We start from the raw sequence: 25,784 nt of genomic DNA on the forward strand, positions 1-25,784 counted from the left end.
GCCTTCGACGACGAGGGCTTTGGAAAGTTGGTACCAGCCTATGACAAATATCTAAGTCGCAGTGGCGGCTTTGTAGAAAAGTGAGAGGGGATGTTCGATAAATAATTCAACATATTTTATCCCGCAAACTGGTTGGTTTTATTCGGGATTGTAATACGACATATCATTTCCCACTGTTTTGGTTACAAAATTCTGTTTTCAACATAGTCTCCTTTGAATGCGACGGCGTTACGCCGTCTTACTCGGAGGGCCTGTATTTGCGCATGGTACCTGCCTACTGGTCGACTTCTGGTGAGCCAATGTCTTGCTGCATCGATAACCTCTCCATCATCCCCGTACTGCTTCCCACAGAGTAATCATTCATTGGGCCAGATAGATGGACGTTGGAAGATGCGAGATCCGAGCTGTGGGGTGGATGAGGAAGAACAGTCCAGTGAAGTTTTGTGCGCTCCTCTCGGGTGCGTAAACTTGTGTGAGGTCTTTTCATGGAGAACCATTTTTATGGTGACGAACATGCTGAAGTAGTTTCTTCCATTTCCTGAGGGCAGCACAGTACACTTCAGAGTTTATCGTTGCACCATGAGAGAGAACACCAAGCACAATTGTAACCTGGTCGTCAAGGAAGGCAGGATTCGGTTACGATTGTGGACTGGGCCGTAATCAGTTACTATTCGTTCCCTTTGCAATTAAACAGGTTTATTTTAACACGGTAATTCCAGACTCAGCAATAAATCAAGATATCACACGTTATTAATGTAAGAATAAACAACTGTGTAATTAATAATGCTTTCAGTGCGTTACAGTTTACCAAATGAGCATAAAATACAGACACAGCAAATAATGTTCTAAAACAAGCCAATGTGATCCCAATTAAAATTTTAAGGCAAGTAACCACAGTCACGGGTGAAGGCCTTTAACGACAAGAACGGCATTTATAAAAAAATTTAACAAACATACTGTAAAACGCAATTCAACAGCGAAGGTTAATTTAAAAAGACAGGTAACTGATCACCAAACTGGTGGGACAAAACGATAAAAAAAACTTGGTAGCACAACCATTTAAACCTGCTGTAACGCCAAGGATGGCTATTATATAAAAAATTTAAGAAAACATACAATAAAACAGCGAATGCAGCAGCGAAGGTAAATTTGAAAGGACAAGCAACTGATCACTAAACAGGTGAGACAAAATGATGGTAAACCTGCGGTAACGCCAAGAATGGCAATTATATAAAAAACTTAGAAACATACAATTAAACAGCAAATACAACAATAAAACACAAGGGCCTGTCACAGACGGTGCACCAGGAATCGACCTCTGAGTAGATCTGGCAAAGAAACACTTTCGTGAGCGATGAGATAGGCAGCCAAAAGTTGCATTCACTTCACAAGATGGAAACTCAGACTAGTGGCAGTCTAAAGAATGAGTAATGATAATCTTGTTGAGGCTACCTGAAGAAACCAAATGCAACGATGTAAAAATACGCCAAAGCCGGAACCGGCGGTCTGGACTCCGCCCCCAGAATACTGTGCTTAGAGCGCAAGGAACGAGAAAGAAGTCGCTACCACCAGAGTAGAAGAACCGCCAACCAACCTACAATGAAGAAAGCTGTAAAACTACACGCCTCACTGGACAGCAGTAGCAAGGCGAGGAAACGTACACTGCTGTTACATACACTAACCCTACGGCTACGAGGCAGGAAAAATACCGCTGGTTGAACTTAACCAATAGTTACAAACTGAATGCAATAAATGGTAACTAGAAGTCCAGGAAAGCTAATCAGATCCGCTTTCCCCACGCACTCCACTCGCTGTTAAGCAACACTACGATCAGCAACGTGAACCCAAGCCACAGGAGAATCACAAGGTCTCACAGTGGTGGAGGTTTCTCTACTTGAATCCAAATGCACCGAACTTAAAGCTTCCGGTTTACGACGGGGTGGTCCATCCTCGCGACCACAGGCCTTCGATCCGGCAGTCCATGCACACCGCCAGTGGTCCCGGCGTGTTCGCGCACCTTGCGGACGTGCCTCCTCCTGAGGCCCCAACCGAACTCCACACTGACACGACCCACAAGGACAACGACGTCGCCCCAAAGGTCGGGTCACAGTTACTAGACATCGATAACTTCCGCTGCTGCCACTAGCGGACAGGCAACGCTTGCGAAACCAAGTGGCGCCAATCAACACGAGAAGGCGACAAACAACAGCAACCATGTCAGATAAACGATACGGTCTGGCCTCCAACAGAGAAAACCTACAAGCAGTACCAACGCGAGCCCCAATACGGCTCAACGACAACGCCTTCAGTGTCCAGTGAGACTGTGGATGACATCGGAAGTTCACTGAGGCTTTTTGCAGATGATGCTGTGGTGTATCGAGAGGTTGCAACAATCGAAAATTGTACTGAAATGTAGGAGGATCTGCAGCGAATTGACGCATGGTGCAAGGAATGGCAATTGAATCTCAATGTAGACAAGTGTAATGTGATGCGAATACATAGAAAGATAGGTCCCTTATCATTTAGCTACAAAATAGCAGGTCAGCAACTGGAAGCTGTTAATTCCATAAATTATCTGGGAGTACGCATTAGGAGTGATTTAAAATGGAATGATCATATAAAGTTGATCGTCGGTAAAGCAGATGCCAGACTGAGATTCATTGGAAGAATCCTAAGGAAATGCAATCCGACACCAAAGGAAGTAGGTTACAGTACGCTTGTTCGCCCACTGCTTGAATACTGCTCAGCAGTGTGGAATCCGCACCAGATAGGGTTGATAGAAGAGACAGAGAAGATCCAACGGAGAGCAGCGCGCTTCGTTACAGGATCATTTAGTAATCGCGAAAGCGTTACGGAGATGATAGATAAACTCCAGTAGAAGACTCTGCAGGAGAGACGCTCAGTAGCTCGGTACGGGCTTTTGTTAAAGTTCCGAGAACATACCTTCACCGAAGAGTCAAGCAGTATATTGCTCCCTCCTACGTATATCTCGCGAGGAGACCATGAGGATAAAATCAGAGAGATTAGAGCCCACACAGAAGCATACCGACAGTCCTTCTTCCCACGTACAATACGAGACTGGAATAGAAGGGAGAACCGATAGAGGTACTCAGGGTACCCTCCGCCACACACCGTCAGGTGGCTTGCGGAGTATGGATGTAGATGTAGATGTCGCCATGATTTTACAGACTTAGGGTGTGATTTTGAACTTTTTCTTTGGAGGAGAGGTGGTGCGGCGCCACTCCATGGATTGTCGTTTTATTTTCAGTTCGAAGTGATGGACCCATGTTTCATCGCCCTGCGATCAGCCTCATAACGCTTAGCAATTCCGCACAGATGGTTCTTCGTTGATCTTTACGAACTTCTGTTAGTCGGAGAGAAATCTAGCGGGCACGCACCTTTGAGTACCCGAACTGGTGGACGAGTGTGCCAGCATTACCAACAGAGACGTCGAGTAGAGCAGCGAGGTGTTTGACTGTGATTCGTCGATCACTTAGAATGAAAGTATCTGCACATCCCAACATTGTAGGCGTCACAGCCGTGTGCGACCGCCCGGCACGCCAGAGATCAGACAAGTTTGCGAGACCTTTTTGCAAAGATGATAAGACGCGTAGCCCAACAGCTCACCGTGGTTTTGTAACCTGACAGGCATTCTTAGACATTTCACAAGCCCTATTAAAGTCTACGATGCTCTGGTTTTCCGCCAAAAGAAACTCAGTGTCAGTTCTCTTCAGATACATTTTGAAGGCTATGGGTAGCGCCGCCACATATCGGAATTTCATGACACTACTGCAACTGAAGCGGGGATATTCCGAGATGTCCCATTACAAATTCCCTATTTTTTCAACAGAAACTGGCCGTAAAAAGTGAGTTGCGTTACTTATTGAACGCCCCTCGTAGGTGTAAGTTGTAGCTAAAAGATGAAAATAAAACATTTTTGCTTTTCACCGTTGTTTCCATTTCGCTATCGATCGACCTAAAAAAAAAAAAAAAAAAAAAAAACCAGCCCTCAAACATCTATAGAAGCAAAGATTGTGCAGCGTGTTTCTTAACCAGGAATTGCATTTCAACGTTGGTTGTCCATGAGATGATCGTGTTATCTCTCATGTAAGAAGGAGAAACGACTAATTTCTTGTGTCGGAATTCGACAGCTACGGCCTGCGCATTCGCAGTGGTGCATCCAAGGACACTGCACACGAGAGGAGTACGACGTCGTCTTATCCAATGAGTCCCGATCCTGCCTGCAGTATCGTGATGTACATATCCGTGTGTGGAGGCTCCGACAGAAACGAACGTTGCCAGATTGCGTTCGTCATAGTTACACTGATCAGCCGGAACATTATGACCGCTGACCTACTATCGATATAAACCCTTCCAGACGACAGCAGCGTCGCCTGGGCGAGGAACGACTGCTAGTCACACACATGCAAATTGCATGTAGTATTACTGAGCGTGCTGTCCGTGTGTAGAATGGGGAAGGCGCGCGATTGAGTTTGACGGAGGGTAGATTGTGATGATCCGGAGGCTCGGCACGAGTATTTCCGAAACTGCGGTTGTCGGGTGTTTGAGGAATACTGTGGTGAGTGTCTTCAACACGTGACGAAACCATGGTGAAACCACGTCCAGACGTTTGGGGTTTGAGCGGCCACCCCTCATTAGTGATGTCGGACGTCGTAGGTTGGGCAGACTGGTAAAACAGGACAGGCCGCAAACTGTGGCGGAACTCAAAAATGGTTCAAACGTCTCTGAGCGCTATGGGACTTAACATCTGAGGTCATCAGTCCCCTAGAACTTAGAACTACTTAAACCTAACTAACCTAAGCACATCACACACATCCATGCCCGAGGCAGGATTCGAACCTGCGACCGTAGCGGTCGCGCGGTTCCAGACTGAAGCCCTTAGAACCGCTCGGCCACTCCGACCGACATGGCGGAACAAACATCAGACTTTAATGCTGGGCCGAGTACAAGTGTGTCTGAACACACAGTGGTTCTAGACGGTTGAGGAATACAAACCAGTTTAAAAAATATATCTTCCAGATTTCAGGGAACAAATCACTACTGACATAAACATACATGATTCCTCCTGCCACCCAAACTTGCACAGACTGGCATCTTACCACTCAATGATCCATGCAACTCTAAAAATCCCACTGAGTGATGAGAGCCTCCAGAATGAAATAAAAATTATAAAACAAATAGCTGTAGCTAATAGTTATAAACCCACAATAATAGACAATTCAGTTAAAACAATGAAAAAAATGAACAAGATAACTACTAAGAATCAAGGAAGTACACTAACAACATGCATCCCCATCCTCGGTAACATCTCTCAAAGTATTGCCCATACCTTCAAGCGACACGAAATAAGAACTGTATACCAAACAAACAACAAAGTAAGCCAAAGAATTCCTCGTAACACCTCTAACACTCCTAACGATTGGCCTCCTCAGCTGGCGACCCATGCATATGCCTATGTTAACACCACGACATCGGCAACTACGAATGAAACGGGCAAGTGACCATCAGGATTGGACGTTCGCATGGTGTGATGACTCCCGATGGGAGGGCGCGAATCCCTCATCTCCCAGGGGAACCCCTCTTTGATATCTTTACTGTGGGATCGAGACAAGCTGGCGGCGGCTTCATTATGATCTGAGGAACATTCACGTGGGCGTCCAGTGGATCCACTGGAGCTCGTTCGAGGAACCATGAGGGTGAAGGAGTATCGTACGCAGATCACGTACAACCCTTCATGAAGATCGTGTTTCCCTCCGTCTGTGGCCTCCTTCAACAAGAAAATGCGCCATGTCAAGAATTCGAGGATCACAGCGGCGAGTTCCTATTGATGTGCTGGTCCCCCAACTCACCAGATCCGAATCCTATCGAACTCATCTGGGATGTGATTGAACGTGACGTCAGAGCTCGTCGCCCCCCTCCTCGGAACTGACGGTTCAAATGGTTCAAATGGCTCTAAGCACTGTGGGACTTAACATCTGGCTTCGTCAGTCCCCTTGACTTATAGCTAGTTAAACCTAGCGACATCACACACATCCATGCCCGAGGCAGGATTCTAACCTGCGACCGTAGCGGCAGCGCGGTTCTGGACTGAAGCTCACAGAACCGCTCGGCCACAGTGGCCGGCTGGAACTGACGGGAATTAGGTGTATTGTGTGTGCGCAGACGTGGTACCAACTCCCTCTAGCAAGCTACCAAGGTCTCGTTGTTTCCATGCCACGATTCGTCGTCGCTGTTATCCGTGCTAAATGTAGACATATCGGCTATTAGATAGGTGGTCATAATATTCTACATCTACATCTACATGGTTACTCTGCAATTCACGCTTAAGTCCCTGGCAGAGGGTTCATCGCACCATTTTCATACTACTTCTCTACCATTCCACTCTCGAATGGCGCTTGGGAAAAAGGAACACACAAATCTTTCCGTTCGAGTTCTGATTTCTCTTATTTTATTATGATGATCATTTCTCCCTACAAAGGTGGGTGTCAACAAAATATTTTCGCATTCAGAAGAGAAAGTTGGTGATTCAAATTTGGTAAATAGATTTCGCCGCATAGAAAACCGCCTTTGTTTCAGTGACTACCACCCCAACTCGCGTATCATATGACTGACACTCTCACCCTTATTGCGCGATAGCACGAAACAAGCTGCCCTTCTTTGCACTTTTTCGATGACCTCGGCAATCCTACCTGGTAAGGATCCCATACCGCGCAGCAGTATTCCAGCAGAGGACGGACAAGTGTAATGTAGGCTGTTTCTTTCGTGGGTTTGTCGCATCTTCTAAGCGTTCTGCCAACGAAGCGCAGTCTTTGTTTTGCCTTCCCCACACTATTATTTCTGTGGTCTTTCCAGTTTAAGTTGCTCATAATTGCAATTTCTAGGTATTTAGTCGAATTGACAGCCGTTAGATTTATGCCATTTATCGTATACCCAAAACGTATCGGATTTCTTTTAGTACCCATGTGGATGACCTCGCAATTTTCTTTGTTTAATGCCAATTGCCACTTTTCGCACCATAGAGAAATTCTCTCAACATTATTTTGTAATTGGAGTTGACCGTCTGATGATTTTACTAGACGGTAAATTACAGAGTCATCTGCAAACAATCTAAGAGGGCTGCTCAGATTATCATCTAGATCTTTTACGTAAATCAGGAACAGCAGAGGGCCTATGACACTACCTTATGGAACGTCAGATATAACTTCTGTTCTACTCGATGATTTACCGTCAGTCACTACGATCTGTGACCTCTCTGAGAGGAAATCACGAATCCAGTCACACAAATGAAACGATACTGCATATGCACGCAATTTGATTAATAGTCGCTTGTGAGGAACGGTATCAAAAACCTTCTGGAAATCTGGGAATATGGAATCGATCTGAGATCCCTTGTCGACAGTACTCATTACTTCGTGGGAATAAAGAGCTAGGTCTCTTGCACAGGAACGATATTTTCTGAATCCCTGTTGGTTATGTATCAATAAGTCTTTTCTTCAAGGTGATTCATAATGTTCGAGTACAGCATATGCTCCAAAATCCTACAGCAAACTGAGGCCAGTGTGTAGCGTCGCAAGTTGTACGGAGCTAATGTTTGTTTTTAGGATAGCTTGCTGCATGTAACTTCGGGGGCTGACATGTAGCGGCCTAACCGAGAGACACACGAGCATCTGCCACTGCCTGCGATGGGAAGCCATTCAAGGTCCCTTACCGGACGAGTACATTCACCACCTATAAGAACCTAAATATATCTACATCTACATACATAATCCGCAATCCACCATACGGGGCGTGGTAGAGAGTACCTCGATGCGCAACTAGCGTCTTCTCTCTCTGTTCCACTCCCAAACAGTACGAGGGAAAAATGACTGCCTATATGCCTCCGTACGAGCCCTAATCTCTCACCATTCGACGGTTGGATTCCCTCACTTCCTCATCGAGGACTCGCACTGCCTGGGCTACTCTCAGGGTGTATCTTCGACGTGGAAGAGCCCCAACCGTGCCTGTCGTGTTGTTGCCCGTCTGCACGCCGTCACTGCTGCCCGCCTCCGCCGCCGCCGTCTGGTCGCCGTCGCCTGGTGCTTGCCGCCGCCGCCGCTACCGCCGCCGCCGCCCCCCGGTGCTTTCCGCCACAGCCACCGCCGCCGCCGCCGTCTCTCGGTGCTCGCCGCTTCTGCCGCCGCCCCTGCCGCCGTCTCTCGGTGTTCGCTGATGCCTGCAACCATGGACGCCCCAACTACCACCATCAGCTACACCTCCCCTTCACCTGCCGCCACTGTAACGTCATGGAGTGCTTCCTCTCGGTTCTCCTCTCCATCTATCTCCTCTCCATCACTGTATCCCCACCTGTACGTCACTCCTGCTCCTACCCCTGCTACTGCACCTACTGCTGCTCCTGCTCCTGCCTCTGCCCCTGCTACCATCCCCCTTCCCGCTCCTGTTGCCCACCGAGACGACTTTCCCCCTCTCTCCCTACAACTACCACTGCTTCCCCTGCCTGAGTCACCGCCCACCGCACCACAGTCGCCGCCACAGAGCGCTCTACGCTCTCATCCGGTGCTACTGCCTCACAGGAGGGCCCTGCCTCCCACCACCTCCCCATCCATCCAGTCCCTCATCCCTCCTCCCAGGCAACACCTGCCAAAAAATCTTCCAAACGGCCCAGTGGCGACCTCTCCTCTACTCCCTCATCCAAAAAGCCACTGCCCGCCCCACCTCCCTCTGACCCTGCTATGGACACCACCACACCTCCCTCCTCTCCAGCCCCCTGCCTGTATACCTTTGTCCTAGCCAACTGTGATCCGAAATTCCTGGATGCCCGCAACCTCACACTTGAAATCCGGAAGTACATCCCCAGTGCACCTGTCACCCAACTTATCCCTCGCAGAGACTCTGTTCTCATCAAGTCTCCTTCTGCATCCTCCATACTGATCTCCTCCAGCGCCTTCCCCGCATCACCTTTGGGCCCCATGCATCCCTCACACCATTCCTTACATCCTCCTCTCCTTGTCAGCCCCAACCGCCTCATCGTCCGCCGACCCTCACCGCTGGCGTCACAAAACTCAGCCCTGTGGTCACGGAGGCTGAGGTGTTGGCGGAACTGAATGCATACCCTGCCCTGGAAGTCCGCTCCGCCCGCCGTATTTACAACTCCTCTGGCTCTACTTTCCTCATGCGTATATTTACAGAGTCTGCCTCCTCCATCGAACACCTCCTCACGCAGGGAGCCCTGATTTTCAACCGCTGCCACCCTGTTGACCCGTCCCGTTCCTCTCTTCAATCCTACCGCTGCCAGCGCTGTCTTCTGTACAACGACCACCTCACCCAAAACTGCAAGAACCCACCCACCTGCCCCCATTGTAAAGCCTCCCACTTCCTTAAATAGTGTCCCAACCTCGCCTCCCCCCGTCCTGCAACACCTGCAATGAACCTCATCTCACCTATTCCTCCAAATGCAAGGCCAAGCCCCCTCCCACCAACCCTGAACTCACTGTCCCCGTTCGAACCATTGACCCACCCATCCACTCTAACAATTCCCTCCGCCCTCCCTCTACAGCAGAAGACATCATCCAGGTCTTCACCATCGTCCTGCAGAACATCCACCCCTTCCAGCGCCCCCACACACTCTAGCAGATTTCCCTTGCTGCTCGCTCTGTTTTCCACTTAAACACCTACTCCCACAACAAGGCCCACTTTACCTTCACCCGCCTAGACACCCTCGTTTAAGCCCCTCTCTCCCCTTCCCGCACCCTTCCCACCTCCAACTTCCTGGCGCATCAACAGTATCGTCTCCTCTACCTCAACATTCACTCCCTCCCTGCAAACAAATACTTCTTCATGCATACCCTCTCCCAGCACAAGGTCGACTCCTTCATCCTTAATGAAACCTTCCTTCAACCCCACCATGTTGTCCGCACCTCCTCTTATCTCCTTCACCGCACTGACAATCCCCTTCCCCTAGCCTGAGGTGGGGTCGCTATAGGCCACCTCAGGCATCTCCCTGTCCAGCCACAACCCCTCCTCAATGATCCGACTGCAACACCTTCTCGTCAGCCTATTTTTTCCCTCCCTCACCGTCACCTGTGCCACTATCTATATCCGCCCTGCGGCTCCTCTCCTCTTTGACTTCATTTCCCATGTTAACCGTACCTTCTCCGTCTATGTGATCGTCGCTGACCTCAACATTTACAGCCATGACCCTGCCACCCTTCAGCAGTGGCATCAGTTCCTTGCCACCCTCCATGGTGACCTTGTTCCTCTCCCACAGCACGCCCGTCCTGAAAGTAATGATTACCACTGTGCCAATTAGGATGCCTACCGGGAATCCATTGCCTTACAGCTCGAAAGCCACCCCCTCACCTTTCACCACTCTGATGACATCACCCATGCCTCTTCCTTCCTTCAGAAGCCCATCACTGACGCTGTGGAGGCTCATGTCCCTACCAAACCCATCCACCCTCACCACCCTACGCCTCCTCCACATGCCGTCCTTCTTCTGCGTGAATCCCGGAGGCTCTACCACTCCTCCTTCGCACTCGTGACCAGGATACTCTCACCTGCCACTGGCAATTACAGCGACATATCCGGAACCTCCTTACAGCAAAGAAACGCCGGGACTGGCGCCAGAAATGCACATGCCTCAACTCCACCCTCCCTGTCAATTCTTCCAAGTACTGGTCAGCCTTCCACCGCCTTACTGGTAGCCATCCCACCCCACATTACCCCATCCTCCATGACGATAGACCCTTTCCTGACAACCTCAGTAAGGCTAACCATTTTACTTCCCACCTATCCGAGGTCTTCTCCATTCCTGACGATTCCCATTTTGATTACTCCTTCTTCTCCACCGTCCTTGACCGCACTGACACCTCGGTCCTCCCGCTCGCCCCTAGCTTCCAGTACTTGGATTGGTTACTCCCCTCAGACATCAACACTTCCATCACCACACAAGACATCACACTCGTCTTCCACTCCAAACGCAACACCACCGCTGGTCATGATGGCATCACCTACCGTCACCTCAAGGAATCCCCTCCATCCTTCCTGTCTGTCCTTGCTACCCTGTGCAATTTCCCCCTCTCCACTGGATTTTACCCCGACCTGTGGAAGACTTCCCGTGTCCTGCTGTTCCCTAAACCTAACAAACCCTCTCTGATACCTCTTCCTATAGTCCAATCTGCCTTACCTCCGTGTTCAGTAAGGTCTTCGAGGCCATCCTCTCTTGCTGTATTCACCGCCACCATAACCAGCACCAGCACCTTCCTCTTACTCAATGTGGCTTCGAGCATTCCTTCTCCGCTGACGACCAGCTCCTTAAGCTTACCAATCTTCTTTCCCTCCAACTTAACTCCCATCGCTCCACTATCTTTGTTTCCCTTGATCTCCAGAATGCCTATGATCGTGTCTGGCATCCTGCGATCCTCTTCAAACTCCAGACCTATGCTCTCCCCATCAACTTCGTCCGTCTCATTGCTTCCTACCTCTCCCATCGTCCCTCCTATGTGACTATCCACAATTCCAACTCCCGTACTTTCTACCCCTCTACCAGCGTGCCCCAAGGTTCTGTCCTTTCCCCTCTCCTCTATCTCCTGTACACTGCTGATATGCCCAAACCTCCCCCTGCTGTTCATCTTCTCCAGTTCGCTGATGACACCACCTTCCTAGCCCTTTATCCTACCCTTCAACGGTCCCAATGCACCCTCCAAACCCACCTTGACCAATTCACTGCTTGGTTCAGCCAGTGGTTCCTCCGTGTTAATCCCTCCAAGATCCAGGCGATCATCGTAGGCCGCACCATCCGCTCCTTCCGCCTCCATGATTTCTACCTGACCGTTTATGGCCGTCCTATCCACCTCACTCCTACCCTCAAATACCTTGGCTTCACACTCGACCGCCACCTCACCTGGACTTACCACCCAAAACAAAGCTCACAACTGCCTCCACCTCCTGAAACTCCTGTCCGGCCGGACGTGGGGTCTGCATCCTTCCACCATCCTTCACACCTACAAATCCTTGTTCCACCCCATCCTCTGTTATGCAGCGTCACTTGGATTTCCGCCCTCCCCAGTTCTATAAAGCCCTCCAAATCCTCAAATGCCATGTGCTCCGCCTCGCCTTCCGCATCCGCCTTCCGTCCCCCACGCGCATCCTCTATGACCTCATCCCCTTCCCCCACCTTCTGCTTTTCCTTGAACACATCCGCACACTATATATTTTCCGCCGCCTTGGTCCCCCTCACCCCTGGTGTCTCCCTTCCCCTACATCCCCAACCAGTTGCCATGCCTTTACCATTGTGTCCCACCCTCTCTCCATCTCCTTTCCCAACACAACTTCCACCGTCTACCCCTCCCGGATGATGAGCTTCGCCCTGACATCTACCCTTCCTACCAACTCTAACCCCATCTTCCTGCCTCCTCCTCAGGGCTTCCTCTCCTCCCCCTCCCTCATCCTGAGCGACTTCCCCCTCCTACTCCCCCTATATCTCTTGTGTCTCCCTTCAGTGTCTCTGCACTACCTCCTGCCCTGTCTTCCCTCTTTCTCTCCCGCCCCACGTGTCTCTTGCCTCTTAATGAGCCCACCGATGCCCCTCCTCTCTTCATCCCGCCGCTTCCCCAGCTGCCCCATGCTCTCCCCTCTTTTCCCATCCTCTCTGACCTTTCCCTCGGCAGATCACACCTGGCAGTTTTATTCTTCGTCGTGTGTGTTCCAAGTGGGTTTTAAGTGTGTTGTTCCGGAGTGTTTTTAATACTATGGCCGACTTTTAAACTTTGCATGCGCATTCAGAGTCTTCTCTGTGTTTTAAGAATCGCCAACTGGTTTTTTAACTTTCTGGTGACTTTTTTAACTGTCGCTCATGAACGTCTCCATGTCAGTGTATTTTTACCTCCATTTTCTCCCCTTACTCTGTTTTATGTTCCCCTTTTTATCTCCTTATTTATGTATCATTTTATTCTTGTTTTAGTTGTCGTGTCACTCGGCTGAAGAGCGGCGGCTCGTGCCGCTGCCAGCCCTCCCCTGCCCATATGGGGCAGGGGAATGAAATCACAATAAATAAATAAAAAGAACCTAATCTCTATTATTTTATCTTTGTGGTCTTTCCGCGAAATGTAAGTTGGCGGCAGTAAAATTGTACTACAGTCACCCTCAAATGCTGGTTCTCTACATTTCCTCAGTAGCGATTCACGAAAAGAACGCCTCCTTTCTTCCAAAGACTCTCAGCCGAGCTCCTGAAGCATTTCCGTAACACTCGCATGATGATTAAACCTACCAGTAACAAATCTAGCAGCCCGCCTCTGAATTGCTTCTATGTCCTACCTCAATCCGACCTGATAGGGATCCCAAAAGCTCGAGCAGTACTCAAGAGTAGGTCGTATTAGTGTTTTATAAGCGGTCTCCTTTACAGATGAACCACATCTTCCCAAAATTCTACCAATGAACCGAAGACGACTATCCGCCTTCTCCACAACTGCCATTACATGCTTGTCCCACTTCATATCGCTCTGCAATGTTACGCTCAAATATTTAATCGACGTGACTGTGTCAAGCGCTACACTACTAATGGTGTATTCAAACATTACAGGATTCTTTTTCCTATTCATCTGCATTAATTTACATTTATCTATATTTAGAGTTAGCTGCCATTCTTTACACCAATCACACATCCTGTCCAAGTCATCTTGTATCCTACTACAGTCACTCAACGACGACACCTTCCCGTACACCATAGCATCATCAGCAAACAGCCGCAAACAGCCACCCTATCCAAAAGATCATTTATGTAGGTAGAAAACAACAGCGAACCTACCACACTTCCCTGGGGCACTCCAGAAGACACCCTCACCTCCGATGTACACTTACCATCGAGGACAACGTACTGGGTTCTATTACTTAAGAAGTCTTCGAGCCACTCACATACTTGGAAACCAATCCCATGTGCTCGTACCTTATGAAATATTATTCAATCATTTTCAAAATCGGTACACTACCTTTTGTTATTCACGAGAAGATTGTATAAAAATTTCAAGATTGTAACTATCATAGTTTCGGAGATAAAAGATTACTAAAAGGTAGAAAACCGACACTTAGGGAACTAAATTCAGTTAGGACATATGATAGTTTATCTCTTGGTATAATTGGAAAACATAAACCGAACTCTCAGTGTGCAGAATTAATTAATTGAAATTTTCATATTAAAAGTTTAATTATTTTTCGTTTTCGTGATATAAAAATCAGACAAAATTATTATTTGTGTCTTAATATTGCTGTGGGAGTAGATGCGAGTAAATGAGAATGCGTATGTGGGACATCCGTTTAATTTCAATGTTGCATTATATACCACTTAAGTAACCTGCAGGAGTTACACAAGCCTGTCGTGGGAAAATGATCCTAGGGAATTTACCCACCTTACTGATGACGTATGTCTGGGTGTGATTGCTGTTATAACAGAGCAGCTAGAAAGTCAGCTGGAGTAAAATCGGTATCTTCAGAATTATTGTCTTTTCGTTTTCGTTTATTAAACAGTAGTTTAATTTTTGCTGTCAGGTTGATGCAAATGCGTCTGTGTATAAGAATTGGTGCAGGCCAGTTTTGGTGCGAGTATGAGCACGAGCGAGCATTCTGATTGGCTGCGAATATGATCAGCCAAACAGAATTGAGACATTTCCCGCTCGTTACCTGATAGTTATACTGGGAGTGAGGCTGGAAGAAGGAAGTCACTCGCTAGCTTTGAATGCGGATGGCCATGTTTCTAGTGCCAGTCAAAATAATGTGTAAGATGAAGAATTTTTTAATGTTTGAGATGTTAGTGAGCTAAGTAGATAGCAGTTGCTGTTGAGGACTGCTTGGCGAAATTTCAGAGATTTTGACTAAATCTGTTGAACAGATATTCGCGTGTGAAATATTGGCCTTCACAGAATCCGCATGGGATGTTAAAGTATTCAACTACTGAGTATTTTTGGCGAGCAATGTCTTTTTTAGAAATCCTCAAGAAGGACCGAATGTAATAACTCAAATTAGTAGTGAAATTAATGACTGTGAAAACGTTGTTTAGTTCGGGTCGGGTTTGGACAGATTTCTGGCTGCTGTGCGTGTGAAATGTGAGTATGAGTTGTGAATTGGAAGAAAATAGCCAATAGTTAAAATATGAACTGAATAGTACCTTCTTTTGGCTATCAAGGACAAAATAAACATTTTTGTGTGAAAATTTCGGACATTATTTTCCATAAGCCAATCCATTTCCTTACTGTGCGATAAAATTGAATGACAGTTTTTCTGCAGAATTTTCTTTTATAACTAGAGTTGCGCGGCCTCAGTAATTGTAGAAATTACATGGTGTTTTTTATCAACTCTACTTTTACATCATCTTGTAAGTATCTACGTTGCCGAGTGAAGGGACATCGAGCAGACGCCATTCTGAGGTAGGTGAATTTTAATTTGCAGCCTGCACAGTGACAACGACGTAACGAAAAAAAAGACAAATCTCGCCCCGCCGCAAGTGATATACGCGTGTAATTCAATGGGTTACTGCAATTTCCTTTTTTGAATATTGGTGTTATCTATGCTACTTTCAAGTCTTTAGGAACAGACCTTTCGTCAAGTGAGCGGTTGTATATGTTTGCTGGCTGATCAGTGTATAAGGCCACAGCCCCTGGCGTGGTGACATGCAGTGGCACTGAGTACTCAACACGATCGCCTCTGGTGCCAGTAACTGGTTATCTGGACAGCGTCCGTTACACTTCTGACGTGTTAAGACTGGTGGATGTGCTCTGCCTTCTAGATCTCCACCTTTATTTTTAAACAAGGTAACGTAAGACTGCATATTGTCCGTTCTGTTCTGACCTACCTCGACACAGATGATTTTCGATTGTTGCTCAACCCAGCTCTTATTCGACATCTGTCCGCCACTGAAAACATCTGCTCTCCGGTTATCGACACACTGGCGGGCCACCACTCACGAGCCGTTACGGTTAATGAACTGAAGCACAGAGATGTAGCAGCATGGGGTGACGTACCCGTATCTGTCACACAAGCCCAGTCCCGTTCATTGCCCAGCCGGTCTATGGAATGTAGTTGCCAGCGGTTCAAGAAGTTTCATCAACAAGTAATAAGTGAAGTATCTAGGAATATGCTACGACCTCCAACGTGTCGCTCCCTCAGAGACCGCGAAGACAAAGATCAGACCACTTACAGAGGCATTCTCGTTCTTTCTACGCCCCAAACATGAACGGAAAGAGAGGAACCCTAAACGTGGCACAATGGGAAACAAATTGCGCCAGGCACTTCTACATCTACCTCTGTAGTCCGCAAGCCATCTTACTGTGTGTGGAGGAGGGTAATTCTGGTACTACTATCTGAATCACTTTCCCTGTACCATCTACGAATGGCGTGTGGACAGACTGGTTGCTGGTGAACGTCCGTATTAGCTCTAATTTCTCCGATTTTTTCGTTGATAGATATTCTCGGAGTAACAAAGCAGCTTAAATCACTTAATAAAGGCAAGGCCTCCGGTCCAGATTGTATCCAGTCAGGTTCCTCTCAGAGTATGCTGATAAAATAGCTCCATATTTAGCAATTATATACAACCACTCGCTCACAGAAAGATCCGTACCTAAAGACTGGAAAATTGCTCAAGTCACACCAATACCCAAAAAGGGAAGTAGGAGTAATCCGCTGAATCACAGGCGTACATCAATAACGTCGATTTGCAGTAGGGTTTTGGAATATATATTGTATTCGAACATTATGAAGTACCTCGAAGAAAACGATTTATTGACACATAGTCAGCACGGTTTCAGAAAATATAGTTCTTGTGAAACACAACTAGCTCTTTACACTCATGAAGTAATAAGTGTTATCGACAGGGAATGTCAAATTGATTCCATATTTTTAGATTTCCAGGAGGCTTTCGACACCGTTCCTCACACGCGTCTTCTAACCAAACTGCGTGCCTACGGAGTGTCGCCGCAGTTGTGCGACTGGATTCGTGATTTCCCGTCAGAAAGGTCACAGTTCGTAGTAGTACACGGAAAGTCATCGAGTAAAACAGACGTAATATTCAGCGTTCTCCAAGGAAGTGTTGTAGGCCTTCTATTGTTCCTGATATATATTAACGACGTAGGAGACAATCTGAGTAGCCGTCTTAGATTGTTCGCAGATGATGCTGTCATTTACCGTCTTGTAAAGTCATCAGATGATCAAAACGACTTGCAAAATGATTTAGATAAGATATCTGTACGGTGCGAAAAGTGGCAATTGACTCTAGATAAGGAAAAGTGCGAAGTTATTCACATGAGTACTAAAAGAAATCAGCTAAATTTCGATTACGCAATAAGTCACACAAATCTGAGGGCTGTAAATTCAACTAAATACTTAGGGATTATAACTACAAATAACCTAAATTGGAACGATCACATAGATGATATTGTGTGTAGAGCAAACAAAAGACTGCGACTCTTTGGTGGAACACTTAGAAGGTGCAACAGGTCTACTAAAGAGACTGCTTACACCACGCTTGTCCGCCCTATTCTGGAGTATTGCTGTGCGCTGTTGGATCCGCATCAGGTGGGACTGACGGATGACACCGAAAAAGTACAATGAAGGGCAGCTCGTTTTGTATTATCGCGAAATAGGGGAGATAGTGTCACAGACATAATACGTGAGTTGGAGTGGCAATCATTAAAACAAAGGCGTTTTTCGTTGCGACGGGATCTTCTCATGAAATTTCAATCACCAGTTTCCTCCTCCTATTGCGAAAACATTCTGTTGGCACCCACCTACATAGGGAGAAATGATCATCACGATAAAATAAGAGAAATCAGGGCTCGCACAGCAAAATGTAAGTGCTAGTTTTTCCCGCGTGCCGTTCTTGAGTGGAACGGTGGAGAGACAGCTTGAAGGTGGTTCATTGAACCCTCTGTCAGGCACTTTATTGTGAATAGCAGAGTAATCACGTAGTGGTAGATGTAAATGTAGATGTTGTGGTCATTTCGCGAGACGTATATGGGGGGATGGAATATATTGCCCGACTCTTCCGGGGATGTATTGTCTCTCCGAATTACAATGGTGAACTTTTCTGTGGCCCACAACGCCTCTCGTTCAACGTCTGCTACTGCAGTTTGTTGAACGTCCCCATCATGCTGTCGGGTCGACTAAACTTTCCCGTGACGAAACGCGCCGCTCTTTGTTGGACCTTATGTATCTCGTCTATTAACTCGCCGTGTTAAGAGTCTCATTGTGATGAGCAATCCTCTAGAATCATTCAAACAACTGTTTTGTAATCCACTTCTTTCCGTGGATGATTTAGATTTCTTTAATATCCTTCCAACGAATAACAGCCTGGCATCTGATTTTCCTGCAATTCAATTTATTTGGTCATTCTGGTTTATATGGCTGTGGACGGTTAGACATAGGTATTTTTCGATTGAATACGTCATCCTTAAGGGGCGGCATTACGAGGGCTGCGTCTGTTGATCAATACAAGTAAAACAGTTGCTGCGTCAGTCACTTGTTTATTTTGCCACTACGCGTTTCAGTGTATTCTCAGGTGGAGAACTGTTTAGGCCAAGGGCCCTTTAGGCTATTTTGCGTCTTTTGCTAGTGATGAAAATGCTTTATTTGGAAAAGGCACTTTAGAGGTTCAGCGTATGTAGTATTTCGAGGCTGCTTTCTACATTGTCAAATGCAAGTCATGTATCTTTTGTAAGGGAGGTTATTGCAGATTTGTGTGGTGTTTTGTATCGGAAGGCGTTGATGAGTTCTTTGAATATGGTGTGGCCTGTTTCACCTGTGTATCGAGCCAGGCATTTACTACATATTATTTTCTATATTCCAGAGGATAAAAATTTATCGTTACTGATTTTTAAGTTGTGAAGAAGTCTTCGGCATACTTTAGTGTTTGTTTGGAATGCAGTTTTTCTTCTGTGTCTTTGGAGGATATTGACACTGCATCGTCCGTGAAAAGTCCTGCAGAGTTTTAGATGCTACCCACAAAATCATTTATATACGGCGTGGTCAGAAACAGTCCGGAAAGCTTGTAAGCGTGTTGCGGGGTAGGCTGTGCTCAGAAATAAATGTTAAGAAAAAATTCGCTACCTTGCGCTGTTTCTGAGTTAATTAGCGTCGAAGTTAGCCAATCAGGCCGTTGTGCGAAAAAAATACGAACGGGCTGCCAGATACAGTGTCAGTTTCTCGCATAGCGTAGAGCGCACGAGACGGCTAAGCTTTTGGCTCGGGTTCGATCCTTACTACCGTCCCATGTCCAGTTATTGTCTCTCTCCTTTGTTGGGTTTTAGAAAATCAAACGAAACACACGTTTGGCGACGCCGACTCTGGCTGATCGCTTGAATTTGACAATTAATACGGAAATGGTGAAACGTATCGAACTTTTTTCTTAACGGCAATTTCTCAGCACAATCTACCATTCACCACCCTTACAAGCTTTTCAGACTGTTTCCGACAACCTTGGGTATTGTAAACAGTAACTTTCCCGTTACAATTCCTTGTGGTACTCATGATATTACCTTTAAATCTGCCAATTTTGTTCAGTTAAGAGTGACATTTTGAGTTCTATCTGCAAAAAAGCCTTGAATCCAATCGCAGATCTAGTCCGTTACTCAATAATCTCATATTGTGTTAGCTACAGTGCGGGACTGTATTAAATCCCTCCGCACTGGTTTGCCGAGTATCGACGTAGAGGTGGACGTACTGAACAGCGACCTTAAGCTAGTCAATTGGACGCCGGTAATGGAGTGTATCGGTTTAGTGCCCTGAGGAAATGCCAGCGCCGAACTCATTTCCGACAAGACCGCTGACTGATCCATAGCGGCAACGCGTTTGCAGGGAGCGCCGATGCAGGGTAAGGATTGAAGATCGAGTCTCTTGGCTTACTGCTGGTGAACGACTGTCGTGATTTTGCGTAGTGGGTTATTCGTAACATTAGCGTTTGAAAATTTTGAAACCATAAGTCTATGATCATGAGCTCACGTACCTTGGTTGCACTCTCTGCTATCAAACATGGGAGACTATTTATCCACCAGCCGCAATTACCAGCACAAATGTCATCATTTTATTGCTCTTCCACCATATCGAGACTCTGCGCCGATTAGGCTCGCTTTTTACTCGCTCTGAATGGCTATGGCACTCAGTGCCACGACAACCAACCTCGACTTTTAAAGTACGAGGGTTGGAAGGGTAAAAGTGGCAACTGTTTATTTAAAGCTCGTACAAAATATATAATTGTTTCAACGTTTTACTGACCTTCAAAGGCCGGCCGGAGTGGCCGAGCGGTTCTAGGCGCTACAGTCTGGAACCGCGCGACCGCTACGTCGCAGGTTCGAATCCTGCCTCGGACATGGATGTATGTGATGTCCTTAGATTAGTTAGGTTTAAGTAGTTCTAAGTTCTAGGGGACTGATGACCTCAGACGTTAGGTCCCACAGTGCTCAGAGCCGTTTGAACCATTTTTTTTTTACCTTCAAAGTAGTCACCAGCTTTGTGTACTATAAGCCGTTGCCAGTGATGTGGAAGTCGTAGGATACCCTTAGCAGTGCCAGCTGTGTTGACAGTTCGAGCGGTGCGGTCTATTGCCCGACGAATCTGTAGCAGTTCTGAAGCGAATGCCGTGAAATGTTTCCTTCAGTTTAGAAATGGAGTTGAACCTACGAGGGCCTTAAGTCAGGGGAGTGCAGTAGGTGGTATAGCACTTACCAGCCCCATCAGTCAAACAAAGCAGTACAGCTTGCATTGTACGTGCTTGAGCATTGCCCTGAAAAATGATGGTCAGTTCCTGCAGAAAGTGTCATCACTTCTGTCTCTAACCTGGTCGTAGGTTGTGTTCCAAAAATGAACTGCACCATCATTTTGCAGGACAAGGCTCAAGCACGTACAGTGCAAGCTGTACTGCTTTGTTTGACTGATGGGGCTGGTAAGTGCTATACCACCTACTGCACTTTCCTGACTTAAGCCTTCGTAAGGTCAACTCGATTTCTAAACTGAAGGAAACACTTCATGGCATTCGCTTCAGATCTGCTACAAATCGGCGGGCAATAGACCGCGCCGCTCGAACTGTCACTGCTAAGAGTATCCTACGACTTCCACATCGTTGGCAACGGGTTATACACAATGCTGGTGACTACTTTGAAGGGCAGTAAAACTTTGAAACACGTATCTATTTTGTACGAGGTGTAACTAAGTAGTTGCCACTATTGAAGTTACAGTCCTAGTAAAAATGGTAGTTCACCTGTGCGAATAGCCACACAAGCATTACACAGAGTGGTCCATAAGCGTGGAACCACCCTTGTAAAACAAAAGTAAGTCGATAAACAGGAATTTAAAGTCAAGAAATATAAGATGGGACAGGGGAGGAGGGAGAAATTTTGAGGCTGTATTAGTAAAATAGCAGCCCTCGGGCAATGTGACTAGGCGCAAGATGTACAATCATAAACGCACCTTCAAAGTATCTACCTGATTTTCCCTCGTCTACATCTATATAGTTCGTTGGGCGCTGGCTTAATTTGTCAAAAGAGGTCGGGGGGCTCTTAGTTTTTTGTGGCTGTCTCTAGAAAATCGCAGGAGATCGCATCAACTGCGAAAGCTAGGCTATTGTGAGAGCCATGCTTCTAAGGCCTAATCTGACCCCATTTTTGGCACCTTTAATACTCATTTCCTTGCGCCACAAGTGAATCCCTTTCTCCAGCGCTCAGCTGAAAAATAAAGGCGAGAGCCTGTCACTGACCTTGAAGCTGATTGAAATCTCTCCTCTGAATTTCTCTTTCGAGGTGGTGGCAACATCGTGTACATGGCGTAAACGACAACTGTTTATAACGTACGGTAGTGCTGTAGGCGAAGTCGAGATGAACATTCTGAAATAGGACACCTGCGTTCTATCAAGTCGGTAAATAACCTAAGATTGGCCTACAACAACCACCTAATCTACAGCGCATGCGCGCTATACCAGATTTTCAGGATCCTCTTTTACATCCCCCGGCTTAGTCGGCTATTTCGTTAACATTATTAATTTAAACACACCCGTGTGGGTAACGAAAGAAAAGAAAAACGTTTGTAAACGATGGAAGGAAGGGAGACGAGGATTTAACATCCCGTTGACATCGAGGTCATTACAGACGGAATGTTTCAAAGGTGGGGAAGGAAATTAGCCGTGCTCTGTTATAGGAACCATTCTGGCATTTGCCTCGCGGCATTTAGGGAAATCTCGGGAAACCTAAATCTGGATGGTCGGACGAGGATTTGGATCGTCATCTTCCCGAGTGCGAGTCCAGTGGGCAAACCACTGTGTCACCTCGCTCAGAGTTTGTAAACTTTACGCATAGACTAATTACATTTACAATTCGATCTAAACTTAACACCTAGTTTCGTAGTAAGAAAGCCAAACAAACAAAACGACTTAATTGTTAATTTTATGTTGTTAAGATTCGCAGGCCGGAGTGGCGGAGCGGTTCTAGGCGATATAGTCTGGAACCGCGCGACCGCTACGGTCGCAGGTTTGACTCCTGCCTCGGACATGGATGTGTGTGATGTCCTTAGGTTCGTTAGGTTTAAGTAGTTCTAAGTTCTAGGGGACTGATGACCTCAGATGTTAAGTCTCATAGTGCTAAGAGCCATTTTTTGTTAAAATTCACATTATTTTGAGATGCAATTTACATATATGTCAATTTTACATACTTTTGTGAGTGCAAGTGGTTTTTAATATTCAGGAGGATGATTTGCACCAAAATCTCGCGCGGCATGCATGCGTTGCAGCTTAGGTGGCTTTTGTAGGCAAATTTGATGCTGTTTCCCGGTTTGATGGATCACAGTGTACCTTTCAAATTATTGGTCTCGACTTTATTTGCACCACTGTGTTATAATTAAACAGTTACCGTTTACACCTCATATGATTGTTACTTAGGAACGGTCAGGATGTGTTGTCTGCTGCGAATAATCGTTTTTGGCATTGTCCGTATTCGCCAGGCCGTTCGAAGCCAAAAGAGTATAATATTTAAAAATATGGTGATGTTACTTTATTTGCTAATAAATAGTTTAAAGAAGATTGTTTTAGTATTGCCAACGAGTTGGCGGCCGGACTCTTGTAGTTCAAAATGGCTCTACGTACTATGCGACTTAACATCTGAGGTCATCAGTCCCCTAGACTTAGAACTACTTAAACCTAACTAACCTAAAGACATCACACACATCCATGCCCGAGGCAGGATTCGAACCTGCGACCGTAGCAGCCTCTGGGGACTCCTGTAGTGTCTTTATACATCGTCCAGTCATAATAATGTGACCACCGCCTATGTTCGACGTCAACGTGCGATAACCACTAGCAGACGGCAGGTGGCAGCAGTAGCAGTGGAGGATATATAAAGCATGTCAGGGGACGCGGAAAACCGCGCAGTGGTTGTCATAATGCGGAAGCGTAGCGATTTATCTGACGTCCGAAAAAAACATGACCATAGGCTTCAGGGACAATGGTGGAAGTATTTCCCAAACGATTAAATTCGTAAGCTTTTCGCGTGCAACCGTGGTTAAAGGGTGATTATAAATAAAGTTCAAGTTTCAAAACGCCGTAGAAATAACCTCACAGGTCAGAAAGACGTCAAATTGCAACGGAATATTATCGGAGAAGGGGCAAAACGTATGCAAGAAGAATAAAAGTGTGAGAATTGATCAATAGATGTCCTGTATGTGTCAATGAAAATACCTGTCATGAGTACGACTCATTTGAAGTTGGTATAAACAGGCCGGATACATGGCCTTTCCCCTTTTCGCGTTTGCGACATTCGCCATGACTGCCTCAATACAGGATCGCACTCTGCTTGTAAACCTGTATAGCAAGAGTGATGACTGTGAAAACGTCGCTCTGCAGAAGTTCCGGACACTAAAGGGTCTGAAAAAAGGCTTTGGTCCGATGACTGCCGTGAGCTAAATGGCTCTAAGCACTATGGGACTTAACATCTGATATCATCAGTCCCCTAGACTTAGGACTACTTAAGCCTAACTAACCTAAGGACATCACACACTTCCATGCCAGAGGCAGGATTCGAACGTGCAACCATAGCAGCAGCGGGGTTCCGGACTGAACCGCCTAGAACCGCTCGTCCAAATCAGCCGGCTGACTGCCGTGGGTCTGGAGAAAATGATTCGGAAATTCGAAACGAGGTGTTCTTTTGGTGTGCAACCTGGTAGAGGGAGGGAACGATTTGATTCGTCGTCAGTGGAAGCAGTGGCCACAGCAGCGCAGGACGAGACGAGTGGTGGTGTGCAAACGTGTAGTATATAGAGAACTGCCCGAACATTGGATATACCCGTGAAAACGGTGCCTGAAATCCTACGAAACAGCCTTCTTTCGCATCCATTTAAATTACCCATGTGCACGAGTTGCTTTCTGTTGACCTGACAGCAAGAGAGACCTTTGCTTTAGAATTTCGTGCTCGTATGGAAGTGGACAATGATTGGCCGTGGAAGATTTTGTGGACAGACGAAGTCCACTTCCATCTGACGGGATATGTCAATACACAGAATTTTCGAACATGGGCAACGGAAAACCCACACGCTAATCAACCAGTCCTAAAAAGGTCACTGCGTGGTGCGGGTTTACGGGATCATTTATCATAGGGCCATATACACTACTGGACATTAAAATTGCTACACCACGAAGATGACGTGCTACGGACGCGAAATTTAACCGACAGGAAGAAGATGCTGTGATATGCAAATGATTAGCTGTTCAGAGCATTCACACAAGGTTGGCGCCGGTGGCGACACCTACAACGTGCTGACATGAGGAATGTTTCCAACCGATTTCTCATACACAAACAGCAGTTGACCGGCGTTGCCTGGTGAAACGTTGTTGTGATGCCTCGTGTAAGGAGGAGAAATGCGTACCATTACGTTTCCGACTTTGATAAAGGTCGGATTGTAGCCTATCGCGATTGCGGTTTATCATATCGCGACATTGCTGCTGGCGTTGGTCAAGATCCAATGACTGTTAGCAGAATATGGAATCGGTGGCTTCAGGAGGGTAATACGGAACGCCGTGCTGGATCCCAACGGCCTCGTATCACCAGGAGTCGAGATGACAGGCATCTTATCCGCATGGCTGTAACGGATCGTGCAGCCACGTCTCCATCCCTGAGTCAACAGATGGGGACGTTTGCAAGACAGCAACCATCTGCACGAACAGTTCGACGACGTTTGCAGCAGCATGGAGTAACAGCTCGGAGTCCACGGCTGCGGTTACACTTGACGCTGCATCACAGACAGGAGCTCCTGCGATGGTGTACTCAACGACGAACCTGGGTGCACGACTAGCAAAACGTCATTTTTTCGGATGAATCCAGGTTGTGTTCACAGCATCATGATGGTCGCATCCGTGTTTGGCGACATCGCGGTATACGCACATTGGAAGCGTGTATTCATCATCGCCATACTGGCGTATCACCCGGCGTGATGGTATGGGGTGCCATTGGTTACACGTCTCGGTCACCTCTTGTTTGCATTGACGGCATTTTGAACAGTGGACGTTTCATTTCAGATGTGATACGATCCGTGGCTCTACCCTTCATTCGATCCCTGCGAAACCCTACATTTCAGCAAGATAATGCACGACCGCATGTTGCAGGTCCTGTACGGGCCTTTCTGAATACAGAAAATGTTCGACTGCTGCCCTGTCTAGCACATTCCCCAGATCTCTCACCAACTGTAAACATCTGGTCAATGGTGGCCGAGCAACTGGCTCGTCACAATACGCCAGTCACTACTCTTGATGA

This window comes from Schistocerca gregaria, chromosome X (genome assembly GCF_023897955.1).
Source record: "Schistocerca gregaria isolate iqSchGreg1 chromosome X, iqSchGreg1.2, whole genome shotgun sequence".
Classification (NCBI taxonomy): domain Eukaryota; kingdom Metazoa; phylum Arthropoda; class Insecta; order Orthoptera; family Acrididae; genus Schistocerca; species Schistocerca gregaria.